A 15,488-nucleotide genomic window follows, 5' to 3' on the forward strand; every position below is an offset into this window, starting at 1 on the left:
ATCCGTTCACAATGCGAATATACTGACACAATCCTAATTTTCTTGCTAGACACTGTCAAATCTATCCACATTAGTCGTTCATTTACATACATTATTGCAACTACGCTGGGTTCCATTTCTTTCATGATGTAAAGCCCTACACCCCATTCTGCTATTCCTGCTTTGACTTCTGACAGGTAGACCTTGTATTCTCCCACTTCCTCATCTTTTTCACCCCTTACCCGAGTGTCACTAACAGGTAAAACGTCCAGCCCCATCTTAGCTGCAGCCTCTGCCAGCTCTACCTTCTTCCTAGAGTAGCACCCATTGATATTAATAGCTCCCCATCTCATTACCATTTGTTCGTCAAGTTGTATCTTAGGAGTCCCTGGTTTGTCAGTTAGAGGTGGGACTCTGTCACCTCCAAAGGTCCGAGGCATTTTGCTCTAATTGTTGCCAGCATCATATTTAAAGTACCAGGGTAGCAGGTCGCTAGCCTTACTTGCCCTGAGTCGCATCGAGCTATACCCCTAACAGTTGAGGGACTAACCGGTGGATTTGGTAGTCTTTGCCGTATGAGCACAAAGGTGACCACGACTCAGAATATGTCCGAGATGCCCAGCCTTATTCCAGAGTAACTGGTATCCCGACTGTCGGGACCACTTACCTGGCCACTCATATGTTGCCCGTGGTTCATGAACTAGGACATGACTACAGGAACCCACACCATGGGCCACTATTACATTACTGGCCATTAAAATTGCTACACCAAGAAGAAATGCAGATGATGAACGGGTATTCATTGGACAAATATATTATACTACAACTGACATGTGATTACATTGTCACGCAATTTGGGTGCATAGATCCTGAGAAATCGGTACCCAGAACAACCACCTCTGTCCGTAATAACGGCCTTGATACGCCTCGGTATTGAGTCAAACAGAGCTTGGATGGCGTGTACAAGTACAGCTGCCCATGCAGCTTCAACACGATACCACAGTTCATCAAGAGTAGTGACTGGCGTATTGTGACGAGCCACTTGCTCGGCCACCATTGGCCGGACGTTTTCAATTGGTGAAAGATCGGGTGAATGTGCTGGCAAGGGCAGCAGTCGAACATTTTCTGTTTCCAGAAAGGCAAAAAAAAAAAAAAAAGTAGAATTGTGTGTGAAATCTTATGGGACTTAACTGCTAAGGACATCAGTCCCTATGCTTACACACTACTTAATCTAAATTATCCTAAGGACAAACACATAGACCAATGCCCGAAGGAGGACACGAACCTCCGCTGGGACCAGCCGCACAGTCCATTACTGCAGCACCTAGACGGCGCGGCTAATCCCGCGCGGCTCCAGAAACGCCCGTACACGACGTGCTACATGCGATCGTGCATTATCCTGCTGAAATGTAGGGTTTCGCAGGGATCGAATGAAGGGTAGAGCCACGGGTCGTAACACATCTGAGATGTAACGTCCACTGTTGAAAGTGCCGTCAATGCGAACAAGAGGTGACCGAGACGTGTAACCAATGGCACCCCATACCATCACGCCGGTTGATACGCCAGTGTCGCGATGACGAATACACACTTCCAATGTGTGTTCACAGCGATGTCGCCAAACACGGATGCAACCATTATGATGCTGTAAACAGAACCTGAATTCATCCGAAAAAATGACATTTTGCCATTCGTGCACCCAGGTTCGTCGTTGAGTACCCATCGGAGGCGCTCTTGTGTGTGATGCAGCGTGAAGGGTAACAGCAGCCATGGTCTCCGAGCTGATAGTCCATGCTGGTGCAAACGTCGTCGAACCGTTCGTGCAGATGGTTGTTGTCTTGCAAACGTCCCCATCTGTTGACTCATGGATAGAGACGTGGGTGCACGAACCATTATATCCATGCGGATAAGATGCCTGTCATCTCGACTGCTAGTGATACGAGGCCGTTGGGATACAGCACGGCGTTCCGTATTACCCTCCGGAAACCACCGATTCCATATTCTGCTAACGGTCATTGGATCTCTACCAACGCGAGCAGCAATGTCGCGATACGCTAAACCGCAATCGTGATAGGCTACAATCCGACCTTTATCAAAGTCGTAAACGTGATGGTACGCATTTCTCCTCCTTACACGAGGCATCCCAACCACGTTTCACCAGGCAACGCTGTTCAACTGCTATTTGTGTATGAGAAATCGGTTGGAAACTTTCCTCATGTCAGCACGTTGTAGGTGTCACCACCGACGCCAACCATGTGGGAGTCTTCTAAAAAGCTAATCATTTGCATATCACAGCATCTTCTTCCTGTCGGTTAAATTTCGCGTATGTAGCACGTCATTTTCGTGGTGTAGCAATTTTAGTGTCCAGTAGTGTATAAAATGCGTCTTAGAACCGGGCTGCCCGAATAATTGATTTGGGCAGCATGCGGTCCGCGGGCCACAATTTGACAACCACTGAAATAGAGTGTTTATTTCAAACAATAAAAATGGAAAATGCTTCACAGAGGAAAATGCCTTGAGTCATAAAGTCAAGTGATTTATGTGTGTTAATGACTGCAACGATTGACGTAAGTAGCAGTGAACTGCAGGAAACCGGTGGTGTGAACCTGCGCACTGCGAGACTACTGGACCGGCAGCCACACACGGCCGCCTCCCGGCGCCGACATTCGTATCCGGCGACGGTGCGGCCTGCGCCCGACCCGCAGGAAGTTGTGTGGCAGGCGGCTATGCAAGCCCTCTGGTGGCACTCGGCGACCCCGGAGCAGCCAGGAGCCATCAAAATTTAAATGGGCGCCGGCTTAGGGCGTTAAAGTTTCACGTTTCGATCTAGCGGCGGGCTTAACGAGTTGCGCTTGTACCGCGGGCATTAAGCGCCGGTGCGTGCGCGGTGGAGGGGGGCGGTGCCGGGAGAGGCGGACTCGCTAACGGGGGCTGCCGCGCCGCGTAGCGGTGTACTGTGCGTGGTCCCGGCCGCGGGCTGGCGCACGGCTCCGTCAGCCGGCCGCGGAAAACCCAGGCGCCGCGGAAAGCGACGAGCGGACTCCGACGCTGCTGCCTTCAACTGTGTTCTCCTCGTACAAAGCACCGGGTGGATGTAATTAAAGTGCAGCTACTCACGGAGGTCCAGTGTGGGCTCTTACTATCGTATGGCAGTGAAAGTTGGTAGCTAGACTAATGTGTTACTGCAGAACACATTTACGGTGCAAATCATTGTTCCGATTTTGGCTACCAGGTGAAAATCTGGCGCAACTCATCGATGTCTTTTGTACTCCCATTGAACAAATTTTGCAAGCTGCTTTTAATAGTGAAGATCAACATCATGCCTTCTTCCTTGTTTGACGTTTTCTGCCCACGTCCCATTCCTAATGTCTTATGTGTGGAAACATTCATATACATCTGTCTCGCATTCACACTAGGGATGGTGGTTATCGCTGAAACAACTGGTTTAACGGGACTGCTAAAAACACTCAAAATAATCGGTTTCTGAAACAATCCAATTTCCTAATATTATTGAAAACATTATCAGAGATCTTACAAAATATAATTAAATATATATAACTAAAAACAGCCTTGATCGAAAATTTCTTTTAATTGCAGTAACCGGTTTCAGTCCTTAAGGATCCTCTTCAGATTCCACAATGGCAGGTGGACTTCCATGGAACAAGCTGCGCCGACCCATGACGCTGAACTGACTGCTCTAGCAGTTTTTCCGTTTTTTAATTCCTACTTTTCCTGTAATAACTACAACAATCAAACTAAGACTGAAAAAATTTACTCACTGAGCTTGATACACAGAAACAAAATATTAAATTAAATAGGCAAACAAAACAGAGAACTTAGCTTGTCCACCGTTCAGTGCTTTCTTTAAAAAGTGATTTTTTTTAAAAAAAAAAAGAGGGAAAGAACGCCAGTATTCTCCTATTGCAACAAGTTTTTGGAAGCTCAACTGAAAAATCATTTTATAATTGAATGTCATATCACAATTCAGACAAAAAAGAATTCGTGTGACTAGGGCCTCCTGTGGGGTAGACAGTCGCCGGGTGCAAGTCTTTCGATTTGACGCCACATTGGCGACATGCCTGTCGATGGAGATGAAATGGTGATGATTAGGACAACATGACACCCAGTTCCTGAGTGGAGAAAATCTCCAACCCAGCCGGGTATCGAACCCGGGCCCTTAGGGTTGACATTCCTTCGCGATGACCACTTTTTTTTCCTTTTTTGTACATCACATTTTGTTCTACATGGTTCATTGAATTTGTTCATGGCGGACGTCCGATGACACTCGTTCAGGTGTTCGTTAATGTGTTCACTCAGTTTTTTTTATTACAGAGGGTAGCTAAACCCTCTCACCGAACACGCTAAGCTACCGTGCCGGCAATACCACTCAGCTACCGGGGGCTGACAATTCGGACATTACGAACAGTCAGTGCTAAAGGATGAAAACTGAGATCGAAGAACTATATTTTTCGTGTCAATTTCTTTGTCCTCAAGGGCTGCAAGCAGATAAAAACATATCATGTAGACACAGGCAACAGGTCAGCTACTATCTACTTTTATTGTGTACAATGAATGAATTGTTGATTTTATTCCTTACGGTTACCTTAATTTCCTTCCTCTTTTAATATTTCATAGAAATGGCACACATATTTTTAATCATTTAAAGCAAATACAGCATTGTACTTCAATGCTACGTCACTCCGATTTAGAGGCCAGGGTTGGTGCCATTCTGCAATAGATTTCCAGCGACGACAGCGAGAAACTACTGTGTAGGCCAGGTGGTGGCAAATCTTGCCACTGCATGTGCACACGCACCTTTTTAGATTTTCCTTGATTTCCCTAAATCGCTCCAGGCAAATGACGGGATGTTTCCTTTCAAAGGGCACGGCCGACTTCCTTCCCGGTCCTTCCCTAATCCGATGAGACCGATGACCTCGCTGTGTGGTCTCCTTCCCCAACCAACCCAACCCCAACCCTGGAACTGCCGACCGCTACGGTCGCAGGTTCGAATCCTGCCTCGGGAATGGATACGTGTGCTGTCCTTAGGTTAGTTAGGTTTAAGCAGTTATAAGTTTTAGGAGACTGATGACCTCAGAAGTTAAGTCTCATAGTGCTAAGAACCATTTGAACCATTTTTGAACCTTTAGCCGCGACATAGACACAGGCCCACTGGGGCATTATTGTCTCAGCAATGCGATACCTTTCTCATGCCATGTGCTTGTTGCTGATTTCTGTTGGCATTATTAACATAACACAACGGTTTTTTCCATTTTCTCTAATAACACACTATTTCAAACCCATGAAAATGTAATAAAAGATACTCCTTTGTTAAAAAGGTATATCAAAAATGAAAAACTTAGCACTGTTTTTATGGATAACTGATATTTAGGTTTTTTATTCGGTTGACAGTAAAAAATAAAGAAAATATCAGTTAAAACCGAGACCAAACAAATACCGAAAAGTACCTGTTATTTAAAACTGAAACATTTTATCACTTTTTTCCATTCATAATTCACATGCCAGATTTGCAGCTAGTGGCCCAAAGGGGAATAACTTTTTTCCAGTGTAGATCGTTCTGCACTAACTCATTAGACTATCGACCAAGTTTCGCTGCCATACGATGATTGCAGCCCATACTGGACCTCTGTGAGTAGCTACACTTTAATTCTAATCATATGTACCACATTTTCTTTCGAATGATTAAAACATACACTGCTTGTGGTCCCGCTGACGACGTGCTCATTAGAGACGGAGCACGAGCTCGGCGTAGGGAATGGTCAGAAATGAAGATGCTCGTGTCCTTTTGAAGCAGCAATTCTGTGATTTGGGCTAAGCAATTTAAATAAATTGCAGAAATCCTAAAACTGTATGGCCAGACACGGTTCCGAACCCACATTCTGGCGAATGTAAGACAAATGTATTGCCACTTCGACACTTCAACAAGTTACTTCCGGAGGCCATCCTGGCTTCTGATGATATTTTTCATTTCCCTCCAACGTGATTTGCATATACTAATTCTCTTTTGTCCCTACAATTTCTCGCAACCACCAATGCAAGTTAACTATTGGTTTTATGATGTTGAAGATGTCCCTTCTTCTGGCAAGCTTTCCACATACATTTCTTTGACTACTCTATGTAACACTTCATTTAGTACTGTGTCAAGACAATTTTTAATAAGCTTATGCTGCATCACGTACCAAACGCTTACAGATTCTACTTCACCGATTCGCCTATGTTCAACGACTCACTTCCACACGGTGTAATGCAGCAGACATAAGCTTTCTCATTACCACCCGTTAGTATTTTGTTGCTGAATTTGTATTGATCACTTATATTATTGAGCAATATTGCTTCGGATACACCGGTATGGATCAGTTGCAATAAGAACGTTTCTTTCTAATTGTGCAAAACACCACTGGGAAACGGCTAATTATAAGCATATGTATCGAATGAAGCCTATCGATATGCAAACTGTGAAACATTCCCTTAGAAAAATTTAAGAATGACTGTGCTGGTAAACCTCTACGTTATTTGATTTTCAAACAGCTGAGCAAAACTGAACGTACTCGGACATTTCTCTCTTTACTTACTCTGATCAACACTAAACTGACACACAATATTTTTAGCGCAACGGAATCTGACTTTCAATAATCCCTACAAAGGACTGGCCCTGACTAACAATAACCTATACATTTCATGAATCACTCACCTCACAAAAATCTTCGTTACCCAAACTACTGGAATACAGCGTGCGCCAATACTGCCTGCTAAATAAAAGATTTTAACTACTATAGCCATAGTTAGTAAATGAAAGATTCTGATAGAGAACAAACAATGTATTTACCTTAATAATGTTCAAAAATCATTATATATGTATCAGTTCATGACATCCAGTATTATTTACTCTTTCTGATGGACACACGTCCAGATCGTCCGCTCTCAAAATTCTGCGATCTCTCACATCCACCACTGCTGGCGGCTCACCTCCAACTGTGCAACGCTATGCGCTGTTCACATCCAACTGCCCAACACTACAACAACAAATATTCCTGCAATTCAAACCAGCCACAGACAGCACACAGCACAATCAGTGATTTTCATACAGAGCGCTACGTGGCGTTACCAACATAAAAACCTAAACTGCCTAATATACTACCCGTCTTACCGACTCTCCAGCCTAAAGATCGCCAACCAAGTCTCAAAAACGAGGACTGCCTCTCCTAAGTCGATATACAATTTTCTGAAACAATGTGTCTCATCCTGGATTCGACATCTGTCACCAAAACCACTGTCCTGCGAATTCTACATGGAGAAGCTACCAAAAACATTAATTTTCGAAACAACATGTTTGTTAATCGCACTCCCACGGATACCATGTTAGAAAACTTGTCCAAAAACTTCATTTTACGGCTAGGCAAACTCTCACCCTGGAGAAACGTTGCAGCCAAGACCAATGTGAGGAAAATTTGGTTTCACGGAAGATGGAGCCCAATCTCCCACTCTGCCTACTTTTTTCAGTTTGCTGTCCAACCAGCATGTGTCCTACTCTTTTCTTCGGTAATCACGTCAACAATTTCTGTGGCCTGCTGATACAAATTTGTGTTCCAGTTTTTTTCAAAGTGTGTCCAGCATTCCACAAGTTTTGCACAGCCACAGTCCTGACTATGTGTTGTCTGCCATTCCCGCCACTCGCGCTCTATTCTTTTATTACCAACATATAGCCAAGAGCCAGAAAGCACTATGGGTGGCAATCGTTCTGACACAAGAGAAGCGTGTGCTTTCGCGAAATACTGTATGTATTATCCTTGTATTTGATCACTGTGCACTAGAACAATGCCCGCACATTTAAGTTCACCAAGTGGGTATACAAAATGTTACACATTTTGTTTAATGGGTTGACCAACAAGGAAAAGTTGTAAGATAAGTCAAAGGATCTTGAAATCAAGTCCAGTCTTCATATCTCAGAAATTTCTCTGTGTGTTTCATGACATGAACAACACATTGATAGAGATCAAAGTTACCTAAAGACTCAGTGAAATTGACCAAGAATGACGATAACATTGTGGGAGGTATTAAGGTCTATCTGGAAAACTGTAACGAGAATAAAGCACCAAGATAATTTCCTTTGCAGCTCACGAATTCAAAGTTAGACAATACCAAACTACAATTTACAATAAATCAAATCGGCAACAGAGACTGTATATTAGAAACACACAATAAGTGTTTTGCTCAGAATGCGATTTACACTACAGCAAATTGTGAACTTACATTTCCTCATGAACAATGAATTGTTCCAAAGAGCACCATACCGTCACTAGGATGCGATCGTAGAAAATCGTCTGCAAATAGGTTCTGGGAACCCGATTCCCTAAATAACCTCTCCATGCAGCAGCCAGGGATGATTGCCCATAACTTCCTCCTGGCTCCCCATCTTTATGTGGAAGAACTGATTATATGCGGTTGCCAATGTGACAAGTGAAAACTTCTCCAGAATTCTTGGAAAAGAAGGAGAAAGCATACATAGCTTCCTTTCTTTAGGTTAAAGATGCACATTTTGTAACACTAAGTTGGTAGCGGGCTGAAGCAGTGTCTTCACCACTGATCACCTCTTCACATCAAGAACACTGTCAAGAGTGAAGCAATACTACTGGCTAAACTAATTTATTAGAGTAAAATGTGATCTTCTTTGCTCATCTGATGGAGCCGCATCGTCTAGCTCTTTGAAGTAAGTTGAGAAAGGCAAAAACGTCATGCTCAATTTTTAGCTCGGGGTTGTAGAGCAGGAGTGGCGTTCAGTGAGCATAGGGGATGAAGACACCTGCCCGGCATTCAGTAGCCACGGAGTGGGTCGCTGCCAGACTTCTGCGGCACTGCAAGTTTCCATAAAGGAGGCTCTCTTGATCTAATGAGATTTACTATTCTCTACCGACAAAAGGGGCCATAAAGACGTTTCTGGGGATGCAACAAGCCAGTGTGGCGACCACCAAGCTGCCCTTCCAAGCACGTCACTTCAGTATACTCACTAAAATAACCACGAAACAGCACCAAAATGAGTTAATAACACATAGTACTAAGTAACAGCAGTATAACGTAATGACAGTAATCCAATAACTATTCTCTTCATTTCTTCAACATCAGTTTGTGACACAGACTTGTAAATCTGTTGCACATTTTAACTCGCTGCATTTTCTATATGCATTTTCTATATGCTTGGTTTGGCAATGGGTACCGTACCACTTTTGAATAACCAAATCATACGCTAAATCAACGAGACAGACTTTACTCGTACATTAAGTAAATACATCTGAGTTTAATTGAAAATTTTTCTACCATTGGCATTGTTAGGAAGGCACAATGAACACCTGCTACTTTTTGTCTCAGTTGATGCAAGGTCATTGATTTAATAAGCAACCATAATAGCTATACACTAGCATATCATGTGTATCGCATTATGGTAGTTCTTAGTTTTTCATTAAACAACACTCATACCGAGCGTAGTGCGGAAATATGTTCACGAACCACATCACACACACAACTTTACGGAATAATCTGGTGAACAAAACGTCAACATCGAATGTAGAACTTCGGTTTACACCACTATTCGTTGTACGTGTTGCACCCTGTCTTACTAATACACTCCACTGTACACACTCAAGCAAACCAATTTTAATTACAGTGTATAAAAACGTAGTTTGAATGCAATCATTCAGTTCAAGATTGTGTTAATATAGGAAGCTGCAATACCACAATGCTATAATGAAGTACATCCTGAGGAGCAAATGGTTAACCGTCTACTGACTGCTTTTCTGTTAGAAGATCGCAGTACCCTGCAATGCTATCGCGGCTACAGTCCAACTATTTAGGTAACCGTCGTTACTTTGACTTTAGCTTTTGCAGATTTAATTTTCAAGATTTACTATGCGTTCATAGTGCTCTACCACACACACACACACATACACAATTTGTCTAATGGCTAGGCTACAGATTTCAGGTATAACAGCTTGAAAGGTGGACATGTCATTTTGATATTTGTAAGGTATTGATATACACGTCAGATAGAGGGCAAGTTATGTTACCGTTAAACATTCTTTAGCCCTGCTGCGACACAATCTTTGCCTCTGCGCTGTCTGATACATGCTTAGTTGAAGTGTGCTGCTTGTAATTGTGATAGTATCTGTTAGATGAAGAACTGGAAGGAGAACAGAATGTAAATTTTGAATAATGTCATTATTTCTGAAGATGATGATGATGTTTGGTATGTGGGGCCCTTAAATTTCAGAAGAGAAGAAGTTGGAGGTAAGACTGCAGCACTGTGCAGTTAATTTGTTAGAATAATTATTGATGGCTAGTTAACTTGCTCAGACCTGAGAGAAGTACCACTCCACTTCCTTGAGTCATTCATCGAGATATAAACTAATTAAGTTGTTTGGTTTTTCTAGAAATTTGTGTTAACACTGTATCCGTTTCAAATCATTGTTCACTTTGTTAAGCTTGGTACTGTTCAGACCAATGTTATCTGTGATGATCACTCGAAGTTTTACTCCGTTTTTTTGTAAACATACTTCATTCTAAAATCGTTGTCTTGGAATATCATTTCACAGGAATAGTTACTGTCCCCATCCCACTGTTTAAAAAGTTTTATCATTATACATCACCACATCGCTCCATATGGTAAGCTACAGTTTGAATATTACTTGGAAATTTTAAGTACAAAATAGAAATCTAACTTAGCCACTGAATGCTTGCTGTTGTGATTTCAAGAAATGTGCAAAAAAAAAAAAAAAAAAAAATGTTGTCAAGATGCGAGGTAAGTGGAAATTTTGACCATGGCCAGATAATTGTTTTACTTCAGTTGCGCATTTAATGTAAAGACAAGTTTGTATTCAAACCTGTTACAGTTCAATTCAAATTCGGTTCTGTTTAGTCAAAGGTTAACATTCGAGTTTGTTGGACAACTGTTGGAGGGTACTCGTAGACTTTTTTTTATAAAGTGGGAGGTAAATTTGGGCTAAATTTCATACAGAAACATACATTAGAGAGGTTACAAGCTTCGGAGTGAAAATTTAATTTTGCTCGTAACTAATTCTGTTACCTATAATCAAAACGCCCCACAAACTCCTACGCAAGTGATTATATTCCCCAAACAAATGACGTAACAAGTTGAAGATTTCGTAATTTGCTGAACTACCTGTCCGTCATTAAAACTATGTCAGTATAATACTGGATCTACGCACAAAGCCCGTCTTGGGACTAAATATCTGAATAACTCATTTCTTTCCCTTTGAAATGTAATATAAGTCACAAGTAAATGGCGTTCTGCAACATACTTTTGAACTTCGCAGGATTATATCGCTGCTCATTCACTTAATGAAACTTACTGAACCTCATATTCAGTACTTATGAAATACAGTTCCGTGAAAAGCAATACTCTTCAGACAAGTAAAACAGATATTTTTGTTATCATTCATGTGACATTACAATGTTAAATATCCTCGTTACACCGTGCAAACCTTTCTTCTACCGTCAGCGATAACTGTAACAATACGTCAGCGATATAGACTCTCATTAGCAAGTTTCATTTTTATTGACATGTGTTTGCCTATTCCGTAAGCGTTAAAGCTTCTGACTGTGTCAATAAATCTCACTGACTTCTTTACTTAACCTTTCTTTTCTTAAAACTGTCAGAGATATTGAGATTTGAGCATGTATGAATGCTCCTGACATCTGTTGATCTCATCGTAAACAAGTTTTATCTATATCTGTTCCCTCACTCAGAATACATGAACACTCAAGAAAAGCTGTCTCTCCAATTTCTCGGTTATGTATTTCCACACGATGGGCGCAAAGCACAAACTTTAACTTTACACTGCTCAGTTGTTATATAGGGTACACAACACACGTGCTCCTGACATATGTTGATCACATCGTAAACAAGTTTTATCTATATCTGTTCCCTCACTCAGTATACATGAACACTCAAGAAAAGCTGTCTCTCCAATTTCTCAGTTATGTATTTCCACACGATGGGTGCAAAGCACAATCTTTAACTTTACACTGCTCAGTTGTTATACAGGGTACACAACATAACTTAGTGTGTGTTGTGTACATAGTTCCGCGTAGTCAGCAGGTACACAACTTTCCCACTAGAGCGCACCCCGCTAAGCACAACAGCGCAGGCGCAGCGCTCGTCCGTCTCCGCACTACGAGATGGCGCTGCCTTAGAGACGGACCAAATTCTGCTTCCGCCGATCCACGTATTAATATGTAACGCAGCCAATGAGATTGCTGCTAATGTAGAACCTTTTCTCCTTGTCGATCACACTTCCACAGTGATACCTGAACGCGCGAGGTATTATAACGAGTGTACAGACCTCCGATTAGTCAGTCTGCATTAGTCTGGATTTGTCTACATTAGTCTGTACCAGTCTACAGTCATGTTTCAGTCTGCGCCTAATAAGATTACCAAATTCCGGTACATAGCCATGAAGATAAATGAATAGACACTTTGTCAAGTATCAGAGATATGTTACAATAAGATTAACGTACCAAGACTAACTTTTTAGTATTTTAATAAATGTGTGTGAAAATTAATCAAGTTCTGTTTAAAGTTGGTCACTGTCACTCTGCTACTCTAAGAGTGCAAGTGGCATTTCTATCATCTGACCTAACGGCAGAAGATAAACACGCCATGATAAGACCACGAGACATGTTGCTGACACTCGCCTACTTTGTTAGAGCGACAAGTCAATCTGATGGTGTGTGTGCCGAAGGTCTTACAGTACGCACACCACAGTGTGTACATTATGCACACAGTAAAATAAAACAATGGAAAATCCAGGAAGGCATGTGACAATATTATGAAAACAATAGTTGCTAGTCACCACATAGCGCAGATGCTGAGCCACAGATAGGCACAACAAAAAGACGCTTGAGCAAAGACTGTGGTCATTTGTGTGTGAGTTGTGTTTTCGTGAATGTTTGTGTGTGTATGGTGGCTATTTTTGACGAAGGCCTCATTGGCCGAAAACTCGCTTTCTGACACTATTTTAGTTGTGCCTGTCTGCCACTCAGCATCTCCACTATATGGTGAGTAGCAACTACCCTTTTTATGTACGTAGTAGTAATACTTCATGATGTATCTGCCTTTTATCTGAACTTTAAACCACAAAAAGTGCTTAATGAAAATCATGATGCTGGCTCCCACAATGATGTGGGCTATGTTAACATGGAATGGACTGTGGCCTCTGGTCCAACTGAGCCGGTCATTGTTGGAAATGTTGAAGTTCGGCCACTTGGAGACCATTTTTCGCCTATTCATGGACTTCGTTACCAAAGAACGATGTCATGGCACCGGGCCACAATCGTTCGCGACTGGCTTGAAGTAAATTCTTGACAATTCGACCGAATAGTTTGCCACACAGCTCGCACGACGTGAATCCCATCGAACATTTGTGGAACATAATCTAGAGAGTAGTTCGTGCACATTCCAATGACAAGACTTCCGCAATTATGGATGGATATAGAGACAGAAGACAGGGGACTCCAAACGACTTTTTAAATCCACACCAGGTCGAGTTGGTGCACTACACCGAGCAAAACGAGGTTCGACACGATATTAAGAGTTATCCCATGACTTTTGTCACCTCAGTGTCCTTCTCGAACTCAGGACACATGCATCGTTAAATTGAAATAACAATAAAATAATCGAAGAAGTTGACAAATATATCTTTTTATGATGTTTGACGTCTCTTAATCGAGTTAAATATCTAAGAAAAGATTCAGTAAATACCATCTGATACGTACCATTACAAACACGTTGCTTACATCAAGAAAGGAAAAAAAAGATGAAATTTCATTAAGTGGTTGCAGTGTGTATGCTATTGTAGTTTTGTGCAAATTGATCAAGTAGAAGAGGTAGAAGAAGATTATTCAAAAGGCGGAAATGGAATTACTGAAGGAGGAAGGAAGATTAGGGTTTAGCGCAGTGGTTCCCAACCTGGGGGTAATTACCCTCTGAGTGTTAAAATGACATTTTATAAGGGGTAAACACTAATAGATTCGATTCTGTTTCAGTCACGAAACTAAATTATTTTCGAAGATCATTACTAAAATCACAGTTTTGTAAGACTCTAATATTGATTATATGTTATCAATAATTACATTTTCTCAGCAGCAATAATGCGGTTGAAGTTACTTGTTCCTCATACAGTCCACTCACTACACACAGATGTTGTGCTTTGTACCGTACATCGCTGATGATAAAAGTAAGACATATACATAACAAACGGCAAACCTATCAAGAAAATGTCTTCTCCAAGTTATAGATAGTACCTACAGTAGTCCTGATATTGCTTCATTACTCGCTTGATGTATGAATTAATTAGTAGTGCGACACAGCATTAACTACATAACGGCTACTATAGTGCTGTACACAGTATTATTATTATTATTATTATTATTACTATTACTATTAGGGGATGTGGTCAGACATAAAGCATTAACAGTGTGAAGTCATCCAACTTCTGCCAGTTCAGATGTAAGGAGTGCAGCAATCAAGTGATTTACGAACGGTAAGTCTAGTGCACACGCTTTTAATGGGATTGCCATGTGCAAGACAAGCGAGTGGCGCAATAAAGACGAGCAATGCGGGGAAAGTATATTTGGTATCAAGTGGTTGCCCTTACTGTGAATAGATAGCTTTCTAATCTGGCAAGGCACTTGCGATATACCACGAATTCCTTCGTCATTCATTCTATAACATACACACACACACACACACACACACACACACACATACACACCCACACCCACACACACACACACACACACACATACACACACTCACAAAACTAAATATCATTTATCGTCCACCATTCTGCAGTTTAGCTACGTGCTGTATTTGCTGATTATGTGGGGATGGGGGGCGGGGAGAGTGCAAGAAATGGAAGGGAAGGGGAGGGGAGGGAGCTATGTTCTAGCTGATGTCTAATTGCGCTCAGGGTAATGGCCTAATAAAGACTGGGAACCACTGATTAACGTTTATCGAGGGTAACGTCATTACAGATGGAGCGTCAGTTCCGATTTGTGAAGGATGGGGCATACTCCAAAAGTGATTTTAGGGAATCGGGGAAAACAAAATTCTGGGTGGCATCCCAAATACCTCAATCACCATTCTTTCGAATATGAGTTCAATTTCTTACCACTGTGCCATCTCGCTCGCTAAATTCCCGAGACGAGCGGCAGGATATACCCTTAGAGACAACATAAGAAACATAACGTGTGACAGGAAAGAATGATATTTAATACTGTAAAGATAGAAGAAATAAAAAGCAACTAGTGGGAGCACTTCTTAGGAAACTCCACAAACCGACTGGACGCGAAGAGATGGGAGAATCATTTTGGAATTCCTGTCAGAACGGAAAGGACTGCATAGTCCACCATGGAGATGATAATGATGTTTTCGAGGGTTATTAATATCTTACTCATAGTAGCAAGATGAAAAAACATGTGCT

The sequence above is a fragment of the Schistocerca gregaria genome, chromosome 2, assembly GCF_023897955.1.
Source record: "Schistocerca gregaria isolate iqSchGreg1 chromosome 2, iqSchGreg1.2, whole genome shotgun sequence".
In the NCBI taxonomy this organism is placed as follows: Eukaryota; Metazoa; Arthropoda; class Insecta; order Orthoptera; family Acrididae; genus Schistocerca; species Schistocerca gregaria.